The following is a 14,170-nucleotide window of genomic DNA, read 5'->3' on the forward strand; positions in this document are numbered from 1 at the left end:
CAAAGTACAGCTTTACTTGTGCAATGAAATTAATCTAACTGTACCATGAAAAAATTTCCATCTGAAAGACTTTCACTTACAGAATTGTGATTTAACCAGGCTTCCAGCCAAACAATTATTTTAGGTTTATACATATTATATATCCATATTCTCCAAAGAGATGTCATTAAAGCCTGGTAATTGTTAGTCTTTTGAAAAGAACATGTAGTTATGAATAAATGCTTTAGCATTAGTTTGTGAAGAAAAAGCAAATAGGGACTTACTTTTGTGGATTTCATTAATGGCATTTGAACAATGAAAACTCCCTGTGCTTCACATTGTAAACAACTTTCTGTGTGATTGGAGTTAAATTTGTGGTACTGCTCTCTACTATGAGCTAGATAATGCGAAACTTGGAAGAAGATTCTTCCCTGTGGTATGTGGTGCACACTTTGCAAAGCCAGGGACATGTTGCAGTGTCATAGGTGAAGAAAAGATTAGACTGGGAGCTGGGGGATCAACCAAAAAATAAAGAAAAGTCAGACTCTTTGTTTTCAGAACAGATGGTGCTTCCACAAATTTTGGCCATAATAGGGAAAGTCCTACTGAAACAGCATGGCCTTGGCTTGTAGCCCTTGGTTGTTTTCCCTGGTTGGTGTATCAGGCATCCAAGGTTATGTTCAGGAACAGCTGTTTTGCACAGATTGCAGCAAATTTGATGTCTGTCTCTCAGTTCCAGGAGAAATCCTGTAAGTATTACTGAGGAGTTTGGCTGCTCCAGAAGTGTCATCAGCAAAACACACCCTGTGGTCCAGGGCACATCACTGTGAGTTAAGTGTTCCTATTAGTTGATTGTTAATCCACCTTTGGCCATTTCTGTCATTTTAGGTAGAGATGCTGTTTTATTAAAATTTTCTCAGAAGCTTGGATGTAGATAACAAAAGATTTAATATTTGTTCTTGATTTTAATCTCTGTAGATTAATTCCTCTTAAAAGGACAAAAATAGAATAAGGAGAAATGCTTCCTTCAGGTAATTGTGCCAGTGCAGAGCATTCAAAATCCTCACGACATTTACGCATTTTCCTGTTCAGTTCCTGTTTCTCATTTCATTCTGAAGTGAATCTGAGAAGTTTTGAACATGAAAGAAGTGTGACAGGATTGTAGCAACATGAGACACATAAATGTGTTTAAGGGCATTTATTGTGAGACAAACTAATTTTTACATGAAGCAGATTTATGTGAGAATCTTAAATTATGGCACATAGGGCATTATGGTATTACTTTAAGGTCTTCTTCTTCAAATTGTAGTGTTGCATGTGCATAAAAAGTTTTGTAAAGTGCAGGTTTTAGAATAGCCAATTAATTGAATCTATTCTAGAACATATATGGAAGAGAAGTTTTGAAAAAAAACCAAGTTAGTATATTACTTTGGCTTGTGCTTGCCAATGTATTCTAATTTGCAGCTGATTCTTTTTTTCATACTACATTTCACATTAGTTATCAGCTGTCCTCACTGAGTTGTCTATCTTGAAATGTGAAACCCAAACAAGATTCCTTCCTCACAAGGTTGCACCATCCCACACTAACACTCCTGTATTAACACAAATTTGTATAACCTTTTCAGAAAGACTTTAATGATGGAGGCTGTAGAATTGGAAGTTCATTATTTTCCAACTATCTGATCACATCATTAAATAATTCTCAAAGAAAGAGAGGCCATGCAGTAATAAATGTTGTATCTGTCAATAATTTCTAAGAATGAATGACATTCATCCTAATGAATGTCTAAGCCTAAAAGAGAGGAAAAAAAAAAAAAAAAAAAAGAGAATGGTTGGAGTATGCTGTCACCTCCTCAATCTCTTAGTCATTGGTAACATTTTCGCCAGGAAGCATTTATATTTTGCTTACAACCTGTTTTTCAGAACTCACTTGTTCTGTGGTTGGCTGCCTCCTTAGCTGAGAGGAATTTTGGTCAACTTCCACATAAAGAAAGTCTTCCAATTCTGGGCTTGACTTGGAAGGTTTTCTAGTTCATCTCTTCCTGGCGGTTCTGTGCCAAGACAGTTGTATGAGGTTTAATTTGCAGGGTAGCACTTTCCTAAATGTGGTTTAATCTTAGTCTGGTTTGAACATGTTTTATCATATTTTACTAAGAAAATTGAAGAAGCGTGTTGCCTAGGCAAAATTAGATGGGTGGGAACTGGCTTGGTGGATGCACTTCTTAATTTCATGCTGGTTTTTATTGTCATTTTAAAAACCTGCCATATAAAATAGTATGCAGAACTCTAAAGAAAATCGAAAGTATGATAATTTGGCATGCTTGCTCAGTGACATTTTTGCCTACTGAGCAAGTTCAACACATAAACTATTGGAAAAAATGTATTTTCCCCCAGTCTTGGATGTAACCAATTAAAGTCATATACAGAACAAAATTAAGATTTTTTAGTGTGAAGTTTCTGACTTATAAATCAACAAAACAAAAATTGAAGGTTAAGTTTTATTTATAAAGACTATTCCAGAATATGCTAAAATATTAATAAATTAATAATTAGACTTCCTATATAGTTGGTTTTATTTGGAGATTTGAAAATTTTATTCCACTTTTCCTTTGTGAATAAAAACAGATACAGTACTGGTATTTAATGTATTTCTGGCTGCACTGGATTATTAGCAAGTGTGCCAAAATTCATCTCCATGTAGGAGATATCCCTCGGCTAAGAGCTACTTAAGAGACAACTTAGTCCCTGATCTGTCTGCTGCAGTTCCTGTATGTGAGGTTTCCCAGAGAGAAAGATAAATCCATTTCATTTCTGAAAGACTGTTCATTACTGACAGGAAAGAAGGGAGGAAAAAAAGGGAGATGAAGAGGAAAACCTAAACTAAGACACTGAAGATCCTTTAATACTCAGAGGATGGGTGGTTTATTTACTCAGGTCAAGTTTGAAACAATGCTCTTGTCATTGCAGTGTTGTGTCTCTTTCATTTGTAGCACTGAATACTATTGTCCTTAATAGTTCTATCATTTAATGGTGTTGAAAAAGCAAAGCATCGTTTTTGAAACACCACATTATGTTAAATTTGCAGGTGTTACAAAATTAACATAGATTGAAATGTAGCTGATTGTTTCTCCGAATGTGCTTTTCTTGCTTGCTTTTAAGTTAATGTATTGAGTCATTAATGGATTTTATTTCTCCCTAGGCTGATAGTTTTCAAACCTTGCCATTTACCTGGGTAATTGTTGTGTTTTCATTTGCTGGTACGTGCAGCTCCATGAAAACAGGCAGATGACAGTACTGACCCAGAAACAGCCCTACTGCCACTCTGCAGCATTTTGCTTTTCCAGTTAGTCTACCCTCACCATCCTTGTGTCTTTAAGTCACTGTGCACAGCTGAACTCAAGGACAAAATGGCCCAATGTCTGATTACAGGTTTGATTATTAACTGTACTAGATTCTCAAGAAATTCCTGAGCTCTGATCTGTCCAGCACCCCTGATTACATTTGCAGGGGTAGCTAGGATACTTTTTGGTGTTCCATGACATCTGTAAATCACAAAGGAAAGAAAGAGAAAAAAGAGAGCTCTAAAAGGATGTAGAATTAACTCCTGTAGTCCTTAGATTTTTCTTTGGCCTCTGCCATTGTTCTGCACAATTCCAAACATAACGCCCTTGGTGAAATGAAATAAATAAGGAATGTGTTTAACTATAAATGATACATCACAGTGTTGTCTTAAAATGTCCTCCAACAGTTGTTTATGCATCTCATACAAATCAAACCATGTATAAAAAAAAAATCAAATAAATCTGAATTTTAAAAATTAGGCATAATGGAAAGTGACAATCAAAACATGTTGTAAAATATACAGACATTTGTATATAGTTATCTTGTCTTTGGAATAATATGATCAGAGGAAAATAAATATTCAAAGTCTGTTATTTCTAGGTGTTCTCTGCACAGCTAGTACTGAAAACTTGTAAGGCAAAGAAAAATTCCTGTAAGTACATAAACTGGCTTGTTCATAGTACATGTGAGAGAATTCTGTGTCCTCTTTCTTCCAGAGACAGGTAAATATCCCAGAGAAACTATCCTAAAGATTACCTATATATTGTATATTTATGAAAGTTGCAATTCTTTTAGTTGCAGTTTCATCTTCCTCGACCCGTTTAGATTGCAATTAGTCTGCTTCAAATGAAGTCAAGCTCTTGGAAAGGGGATGAGCGTTGCCTGTCAGCCTGCTACAACCAATTCTGCAGATGCATATGTGCCTGCTAGATACATTGTAAATTCAAATTTTCATATATTAGGCCTTTTGTGCACATCCAAACTAGTTCAGACTGCTTCTCTTGGAGGCACTTGGGAGCACTCAGCCAACAAACAACAAAAATGTGGTCTCTTTTTTAAGGGCACAAGTGAAGGTAGAGATTTTAGTACCTCACTTTTGTGTGGTATTTTTAGTACCACACCTTAGAGACTGGAATGCTTTCCAAGAAGATCAAGACAGTGGTTTCAAATCAGTCTGAAGAAATGGAAATAGTATCTTCTCTCTCTCAGCAGAACTCACATGGCTCCTTAGATACACCAAGGAAAACTATGTCTACATTGATGAGGTATTTCTATGTACCATGTGCATGTTTTAAATCTGGTGATACAGTACAGATTTTGTTCTGCTGCTGGAAGATCTCGACTAAACATTGGTTGGTAGATCTAACAAAAGCTGCATTTTCAATTAAAAAGTGGAAAGAAATGCTTGCCTAATTTCTAAATCACAGAGTCGTTAAGGTTGGAAAAGACTTTTTGGGTCAACAAGTCCAACCTAGGACTGGTTTCCAGCTGTCAAAAGGAGCAGGGTGCTGAGTCCCATGTCCAGCTGTTTCTTGAAAACCTCCAGGGATGGTAACTCCACCATTACTCTGGGAAGCCTGTTCCCATACTTCACAATCCTTCCCATCATTAAATTCTTCATGATGTCCAACCTGAACCTCCCATGACACAAGGAGGCCATTTCCTCTTGTCCTGTCACTGTTACCTGGGACAAGACACTGATCCCACCTACCTACACCCTCCTTTCAATAGTTGTGGAGAGCAGTAAAGTCCCCCATGAGCCTCCTTTTCTCCAGGCAAAATTACTTATAAAATAACACCATACCGAATAGATGCAAATTGAGAATTCTTATTTATGTCTAAAAAGGGTTTTTTTCGTTTTGTTTTACATGGGACAATATAGCTGGTAAATATAATCACTATCTATTGTAATTAAAGTAGTCAAAAATAAATGCACAGCTTTAAAATACCTCCAGTTCTGAATGCTGTTCTGATATACATGGAGACATAAGACACAAGTTTCAGGTTTGGGGAGATCTTCTATGGGTTTGGTTTTGTTGGGTCTTTTTTAAGATTAAAAATATCTCATATGCTTAAGGTAAAATACAATTGCTAATAAGCTCAAGGCAATTTTTTAAGTGTACCAAGTGTTATCCTTCATTTATGTATCATTCTCGCTTTGCCTTTCCATCTGCATGCATACAAGGATGTGTATTTTTAGACAAGCTTCCTGTTTTTTGCTAATACATTTAGCAAGATGAAGAGTTTTTAAAAGCCAGATTAAATTTATGCTTAGAATGGCAGCATGTAGAAAATGTTTTGAATAGATGTGTCTAAATACAAATTCGAATTTTACAGGAGACTGTAAGATTTTATACTGACACAATTGTACATAATTTTCACTTCTTTTATCTATTTTATCCTTCTTGTGCATGTGAAAGACAGGTATTGAACTTGTAAATAAAAGACAAGAGACCTTTTAGAAAAAAAGTCCTTTGTTTAACATTGCTTCTTGCAAAGTCATCCTGGAAATTAATCTCATACACAGGGAAACACACACTGCAAATTTGTTTTTTATGTTTGGTGAGATTAATCACCGAGTTTACCTTTTGTCCTATAAACTTTCAGTTTCTAGAAAAGGTACTAAAGACTGGCTTTTCTCAGGTAGGAGAGTTTTTTGGGTTTTTTTGTGAAGGTTTAGGATGAGCAAATCTTAGCTTCCTTACTTTTATGCTTTTTGGGGGCTGCCATTGAAGAATGGAAGCAGTTGCTATCAGGCAATACAGGTTGCTAACACAAAAGTGGATTTGGCTTTGTACAAAGGAGGAGTGTTAGAGCTGGCACTATTTTATCAGAATTCAGAAAATAGGATTGTCAGCTTAGCCAGCATCAGTGGCCAGCAAGCAGCTGTTTACCTGGGATGCACTTAACAGCGCTGAAATTGTATTTTACCAAGAGCTGTGGAACCTTGTGTTCAATTATAAGGACAGATAGATGCTGACTTGTTGGGTTTTTTTTTTAAGTAATCATTAATAGTCTGATTAAAATGAGAGCTATGAAGAGAAAATTAAAGGTATACAGTGATTTATGAATTTTTTGTGTATTTATCACAAAGTAAAATGCTTACAAAACACAATGCCAGGGGTTGTAGCTCAGTGAAATTCTGGTTACTTAATAAATTGTCATAAGTATTTGATATGCTGGATGTCTTTGATATAGTAGAAATCTTTAGTGAAAGTAAAATAATTATGTCCTTTGTGTAGCTTCTGAGAGTGAAGCTTTTTCACTGTCTCAGAAATGAGACAAATGCTGAAATGTGAGTGTAACCAAGAGTTTTGCATTTCCTCCCAGCCTACTCTCTGCCTACCCAAGGCAGGGCTAACCCTGCACATCACTGTTTCCCCATCACTGGGACCCAGCAGAGGACACTGATACGTTGATAAACTCTTACTGAAAAGCCATGTCACTTCTTTGCCAAGTAAATCATACAGGCTGATAGAGACTAAAAAGGTGCTGTTATTCCAGCATTCAAGCAGTAGAACTAGAATAATTGCTGCAGTTCATAAGGATTTTGCAAGCTGTTAAGGGCTTGTTGTTGTTGGGTTAAAAAGATGGGAGTTAAACAGTTTGACTGTATATCTGACAAGGCACAGGATCTAAGGGAAATACCAGGTATTTTTATCTATTTCTAAGCTCTATATGTGTGAGTCCAAAGAAACATCTTTTGGCTAAATGGATTATGCTTTAATCCTAAAGTACAAGTAGAATCATAGCAGACTTTTTCAGGTTTTATCCTATATTGGAAGCGTTGCAAACCCTTTCGTCTGGGTCATTTCTGATCAGATCATCAGAGAGTTTGCAGTTTTCAGCACTACCCCTGAACAACTTGAAGGATTTTTTTCTGGTTTTGCATTTATCTATTTTTTTTTTTTTTTTTTTTTTTTTTTTTTTTTTTTTTTTAAATTCTATTCTGAAGTCTTTGGAGCAGCCATGCATATCCTGCCTTTCAAATTGTATTTTAGAAAGCTGGAGTTCCCTCTAAATTAAACCCGTGGATTTTAGTGTAAGAAGGGTTGACACTTGTGGGTTAGAATCTTTATTTCACCTGGTTCAGGGAAATGAAGATTGATTTTCCTGGTGTTTATTAGGCAATGGTTAGTGCTGGGAGCTACTTACTCAATTAGAGGAGCAGTTAGTCCTCAAAATCAAGTTATTTATGTTAATGTTTAGAGGCACTTGTCTCTAAAGAAAGGAAGAGTGTTAGATGCTTTCTCTGTGTTCTTCCTTTCCCCATTTCCAGTACCTAGGGATATGTATTAGGTGACCACAGGGTTTTGTAGCTGTGTTAGACAGAAGAGAGAGAAGGACAGTGAGTTCAATGAGTCTAAAGAGGAGTGGTCCCATACAGAAAAGATAAAAAGCATCCTATAAGGGGAAGGTGGGATGACACCCACACATTCATGTTCTTACTAGAATGCACGTTTTCTGTAAAGCCCTGCAAAAGCCAATGCAGTCTTGCAAAAAATAAGTTCTGCCTAATTATCTGAAAAGACGACTTATCTCAGAAGTTTCTGAAACAAAATTAAAGCCCAAGACCTGTTTAGGGGAAAGGAGAATTCAGGATAAATTACTGGCAAACTGCTTATCTGTCATAGCATTTTACGAATACTAAAGCTGTACTTCTTGCTTTTATAGCAAGCTCTACAAGTAGAGCAAGCTCTACGTCTAGCTTTTGAACAAGATATTTTTCTTCTTTGTGCCTTATTTTACAAAGTAAAATTCAAGATTCTCTTACCCCATTTCACCTTCCTCAATCTTGTTCTAGTTGTATCTTGTTTATGTGCAGCTGTCAATATAAAAAAATCTGTGTGGAGGGACTTGTATGCAATTAATGGGATGAAAATAGAAATAAAATGCCACTTGAAAATGTTAATGACTTGGTGTTCTAAACCTGTGATTCTCTTTTGCAATGTTTTATGAGAATAGAAAAAGTCAATAGGCCCCAGAGTAGTTTAATATTATGCATATTTCAGAGAGTATTACCTGTTTAAATATTGTAGTTACATTTAGATTTATGAAGAAGACCTATTTAAAAAAATCTCAATAATGTGAGTACTTGAAGAAATTTCATTTTGTGTCTCGTGTTCCCTGGTTACTGCTTTGAGCCCAGACAGCCCAATGCACACTGGCACCAGGGGGATTCTCAGACAGTTCAGACATGGCCATGTTACAGCCAAGAGTGAAATAGGTGGACAAATGGAGTTAAATGAGAAGGACTCTGCCTTTTTTTTTTTTTTTCCTAGTGGTGGTTGTGTTCACTTTCATTTTTAAGTGAAAGAAAGCTCACCTGATCCTTTGAATAAGAACAAGGACAGTTATCTTTCCTTGCTCTCTGCTACCCTGACTGAAGAGAAATATTTTAATTGAAACATAGTATGATTTGGGTTTAAAAAGACCTTTCAGATCATCAAGACCAACTGTTAACATAACACTACCAACTGCACCACAAAACCATGTTCCTAAGGACCATATTCATTCTTTACACATCATGTTAAAAGGAGTAGTTACTTGTTTAGACTAAAGATTGGGAACATAGGCAAGACCTTAAAGGGATGTACATGGAAGTAGGTGCTGCTCTGTTGGTTTAAGATAGTTAATTTGCTTCATCTGTTGCATTGGCATATAATTTTATAATAATTTGTCTTTCTAGAGTGTTATGTATTAAACAGATACAGAAATTTTTAAATAATTGGGTGACAATATTTAAACAGTAGTTCTGAGAGAATTACCTGGGCATTATGTGCAGTGAAATGAAATGAGAACTATATTTTTGAGACACTATTATTTTAAATGCTCCTGTTTAAGAAAACTCCTGTTATCCACCAAAGATGTAACTACTTTTTCTCCTGGTTGGTCCTGACTAGGTTGCACTTGGAATACTGTTTTAAAATGACAAATTGAATCTTAAGTGGAGAGTTCAAAGTGTTCAGAAAGTGAAGCCTATAAGTGAAGAACAGTATACAGCCATTATAAAAGAAAACAAGTGAGAGAAAGATAATTGATAATAGCATAGAGAAAGGGAAATATTTTTAAATTGGATAAGATCCAGCTGTTACTTCACAGTAGGAGCAGAGAAAGCTGGCAGTTAATTGAAAGTAAGAGAGAAAACACTAACACAGAAATGTATGAAAATGTGAAGTCTATAGAATGAACCAAGCATATCCTACAGTTGCTTTTGCTAGAGGAAAATGCTCTTTTGTGGCAACTACCACCAAAGACTAATAGAGGCAATTTTTTTTATTCATGCTTTCTTAATAGTTTTATTATCACTATGCTTGTTCAAGTAATGCTGCATCAAAAGCCCCGACCTCTGTTTTGTGACATTCTATCAAATATATTTTGGTACATTCAAAAAGGCTTCCTGAAGTAAGAATAAGGATTTGTGTGCTTCTTAAGGTACATTTTTCCACTGGCTATCGACTGTTCCTTTCTCTTGAAGGACAGTTAAAAGGTTCATGTTTAATGCTGCAGTGTCACAGCTGCAGGTGCCAAAGTGGTTGTTGCTGTCCGGGTGGATTGACGATCTCTGGAAACATATTTTGCAGTCACTCATCTGTACCTTATTGATTTTTGAAATAGTGGCAGGTATGCAAAAATGTTGTCATGACCTAGTGTCAGAGATGATTTATTGGTTTGTTAATACCATGCTTTTCACATTTCCTGAAATAATGATCCGCTTGGGGAGTGGATTCCTTTTCCTAGGCAATAAACTACTTTGATATTGGAAACTGTTAATCTACTTAAGTGTGTGTTGAAAAGCACATGAATCAGTACATTTCATGTTCAGTGTGTCCCTGAATGATGTTTTCACTCGTGTTCTAATGCAGATTAACTCACTTAGTGGACTTCTTTTCATTTAAGACTGAATGTAGGGGCTGATGAACATCTTTAAATGAAAGAAATATTTAATCTTCCCCCCATGGCTGTGATTTTGCAAGTTGAGGAGGAATGATTTAGAGGACTACAGATTAAGCAAATAGCTTCAAGAGGCACTTTTGAGACTTGTGACAGTTGAATATTCACTCTGTTCTCTAGATTAAGTTGTACAAAGTCTAAATTGCTACAGAAGACAAGTTTTTGGGTGCTCTTCTGAAAAACTTTTGTCCCTGAAAGTTGCCATTATTCAAATGTTATAGCCCGTTCTGGGAGATAAGTATTGGGTCTTAAATATGTCTTTGGTTAGAACAGCTACAATGTACAAATGGTTGGAAATTTCAGCAGCAAGTCCTCTTACTGCACTTTGGGATATAAAAAGATCTGGAAAATATGAAAATAAACAAGTGCAAGTGATCTAGGAGAAAAATTTCAGAACTCATAAACAAATTTGAAATTGCCAATCTTTTCTGTATTTCAAGATAAATATTAAATTTAATTAATTTATTATATATCTCCCAGGAACTTTTATAGATCTGCCTGACCAGATTGCTGATGAAATATACTTTTGCATAGTTATCTCTGTACATAGTTATCTGTAGAAAGTACAGCAGTACTTTCTCCCATAATGCTTTTCTACATTAAGTTCTTTTAAGATCAAAATATTGCAGAGGGAAGATGTTTCATGAAAGAAATTATTATAATGTAAATATGAAGTTCAGGAGAAATTTTGCATAAAGGGGTAAAGTTGTTTCTATTTTTATCTAAAAACCAATACAATTGATTAATCAGAAAATGCAAGCAAAATGGAGATGTTTCTATTTTTGGGATTTGTTTGTCTTTGTTGCCTTTTAATCTAAATAGTGAAAGAATATTCATAAGCTTCATAGTATGTGATAAAAGCAGGATGTCTTTTGAGCTAAGATTATTCATAGGAAATCCCGTCAAAAGATCCAGGAAATTTTCATAAAGGCAAACCAGGATGCACAAGTAAATGAACAGGTTTGGACAAGGAGTCTGATGGAAGGCTTTGGTTAGGAGGACAACAGTTCATGCAGTAGTAAAATAGAGTAAAAATTAACAATGGCCTGTGGCAAACATCTGTAAGGAAATGTTTGGGAGAAATTCATCACTTACCCTGTCAGGGATGCAGTGTCTGTGTGCAGAAGATGAACTTTCTGTGATTTTAGAAACATAATGTTCCAGGCAGGAGTCTGATGCTTTCTCTGGGTTTGTGTGAGACCAGTTCCTCCTCCAGTGGCCATGAAACTGTCAAAGATATTATTGAAAGCAGCAGGGACTAATTTTTTTGGAGGGATCTGTCTGTCTTTTCACACCTGCAGCACAAAATTGCTGTAAGAAACTTCGCTGGAGGGGGTTGTATATGAGTGTATATATCTGTTTAATTTCTAGATAAGCTAAAAAAAAAAACAGCTTTAAACAATTTCTAGCAACAAGGTAACCTCTTCTTGAGTTCTTCTTCTCCCTGTTTGATAGTTTTTGAATTTTCTGCTTGTTTTTTATTTTTCTATTATAAAGTTGAGGATAGAGCAGTAATTCTTTTCTATTATAAAGTTGAGGATAGAGCAGTAATACGCAACAAAATCGAATGCATTTCTGTGAGAAATTCTTCTCTATACGCTTAGTCCACCTCTGTGTTTTATTGATTTTTGAAGTGCTGTGTTTTTGAAGCAGTACTTCTTTCAGAATGTATAACTTACAGAAAAGAGTAGAGACATAAACTGATAGGTTGTGTTTGGGTGAACTAGTGACTGACCCCATGAATTTGGGGTCCAAGGCTAAGAATTCCTTAACTCAAGATGCGTTTCTTCTTTTAACTATTAGTGTTTATGTTTTTGTTAATCTACCTTTGAGGTTACTGAAGAGTTTGATGTTTAATTGGAAAAAGCATTTTAGAAATTAATTTAATTTGACTCATCATAACTAATATTATTAACAAGAAAAAAAAAATCCAGGAAACTGCTTTGGTATTTGGTATGTAAGCCTGAGATTTGGACTATACCTTGTATTCCTGCAGAGAACTAAAGACTAAAATGTGAGTGTTGGAACTAAGCATACTGAAAATAATATATTTTCCATGGGAAATATTCCTGTACCCTGTGTTATTTTTGTGGCTTCACTGTCCTTCTTTGTGCAAGGTGTGATTTGTGTTTTTGACAATAAGCTATTAAATGTTTAAAATTATACTTTTTAATTTTTTTAAATGCGAATATTGTAAGAATAGTTGCAAGGATTTGTAACTGTCTGAATTGCTTCGTAACTTCAGCTAAAGTTTCTTTTATGGAATACTTGGTACAGAAAAGTTGTTACTCTTGTGCAGAGTGTATGGATCTTTGATATATGTATGTCAGTATTTGTCACATTTTTGATTCTGTATTTGTAAATCAGGAAAAAATCATAATTTTAAAGATTAGCAAGTGTTAAAGTAGGAGACATTTTCTTCAGAAATAAAGCAGTTGGCTATTCATATGCATCAAAAGCAATTAAGAAACAGATCATTGTGAAGAAAAATTTAAGTTTTTCATTTATCTTCTTTTTATTTTTTAAATTGTATTTAAATTAACTGGGTTGGTTTGCCTTCCATTGAATTTTAGTGTGGTTCACCATGTCAATGGTTACTGCAGAGTTAAAATTATTTTTTCTTCTATAATATAGATAAACTGTTGGATGTGAGGAATTAATATGTGTACAATTGAACATGATTTTTTGGTCTGGTAACTAAACACTGCATGTTTTTTTTTGCTATTTAGAAATTCAGAACAAGTTATGTATCTTCCTTGCACATGAGACAGAACAGGATGATCAGATCATTTCTGTTCAGATTTAAACTTTTTTGTCATATAATAATATCTGGTTGGTTTCATGATAATTATTATTATCATCATCATCGCCATCGTCGCCATCACCATTCTGTCCTCTGTTTTCCTTTGTAATTTATTGCAGACATAATGTGCTAATTTAACTTTTAGTAACATCATAGAATCAAAACATAGAAACAAAAATCTCCCAGATCTACTTCTTTAAGAATTGATGCAATAATTTCTTCTACTTTAGTGAAAATTACATTGTAATTTTCAGAGCAGCTTTTCTACTGTTTCTATTTTTAAGTAAGAGGAGGATGTGGGCTGCTTTCATGTTTTGGCACCAATGAATTCACCAAATAATTCACAAATATCAACTGGACACTTTCTTTTAAAAACAAATGCAAAAGAGTTTAGAAATTACTGTTGTTATTGACTGCTGCAACCTTAAAGTAGGTGATTTTTTTTTCCTTATTGTGTTGGTCAAAACATGATTGATTGAAAAAAATTTCCAGTAAATGAGATGAACTTGACTACTAAACAATGTATCAGAATTCCGGTAATACTAAGTAGTGCATCATCTTCAAATAACTTAATTTCTGATTAGACAATGGTTTTCCACTTCATTACAAAGTAAAATGATGTCAAATGCTTACCCAACTTCTTTTTTTTTTTTTTTATTACTGAATTATTCACTGTCAAAATAGATGATGATGGTGTTTATAATGGAGTAGCTGTCTGTCAGATAATCATTTTTACCTCTGAAGGACTGTGTTTGTGGAGTTCTGATGAGAAAAACAAGCATTAAAATGCTTTTCAAATCTGTGACTCGGTATTCAAGGTCCACAGCTTGAAACAGTATTTTTGATTAACTATTTATTAAAGCCCACAATGCACAGTGAAAAAAAAAAAAAAAAAGAATAAAAATAAAACCAAAACCAAATCCAAGCTAAAAAGCCCAAACCACAAAAATTAATAAACAAAATAAAACAAAACAAAAAAACCCAGAACAAAAATGCACATACGATTAAAGTATTAAGACACTTTTGAATTTATTATCAGCTAATTTACAAGTCTAAATCCAAGGAAATTGTGCCATGAAAGCTCAGATCTTA

This window comes from Sylvia atricapilla, chromosome 2, assembly GCF_009819655.1.
Source record: "Sylvia atricapilla isolate bSylAtr1 chromosome 2, bSylAtr1.pri, whole genome shotgun sequence".
NCBI lineage: Eukaryota > Metazoa > Chordata > Aves > Passeriformes > Sylviidae > Sylvia > Sylvia atricapilla.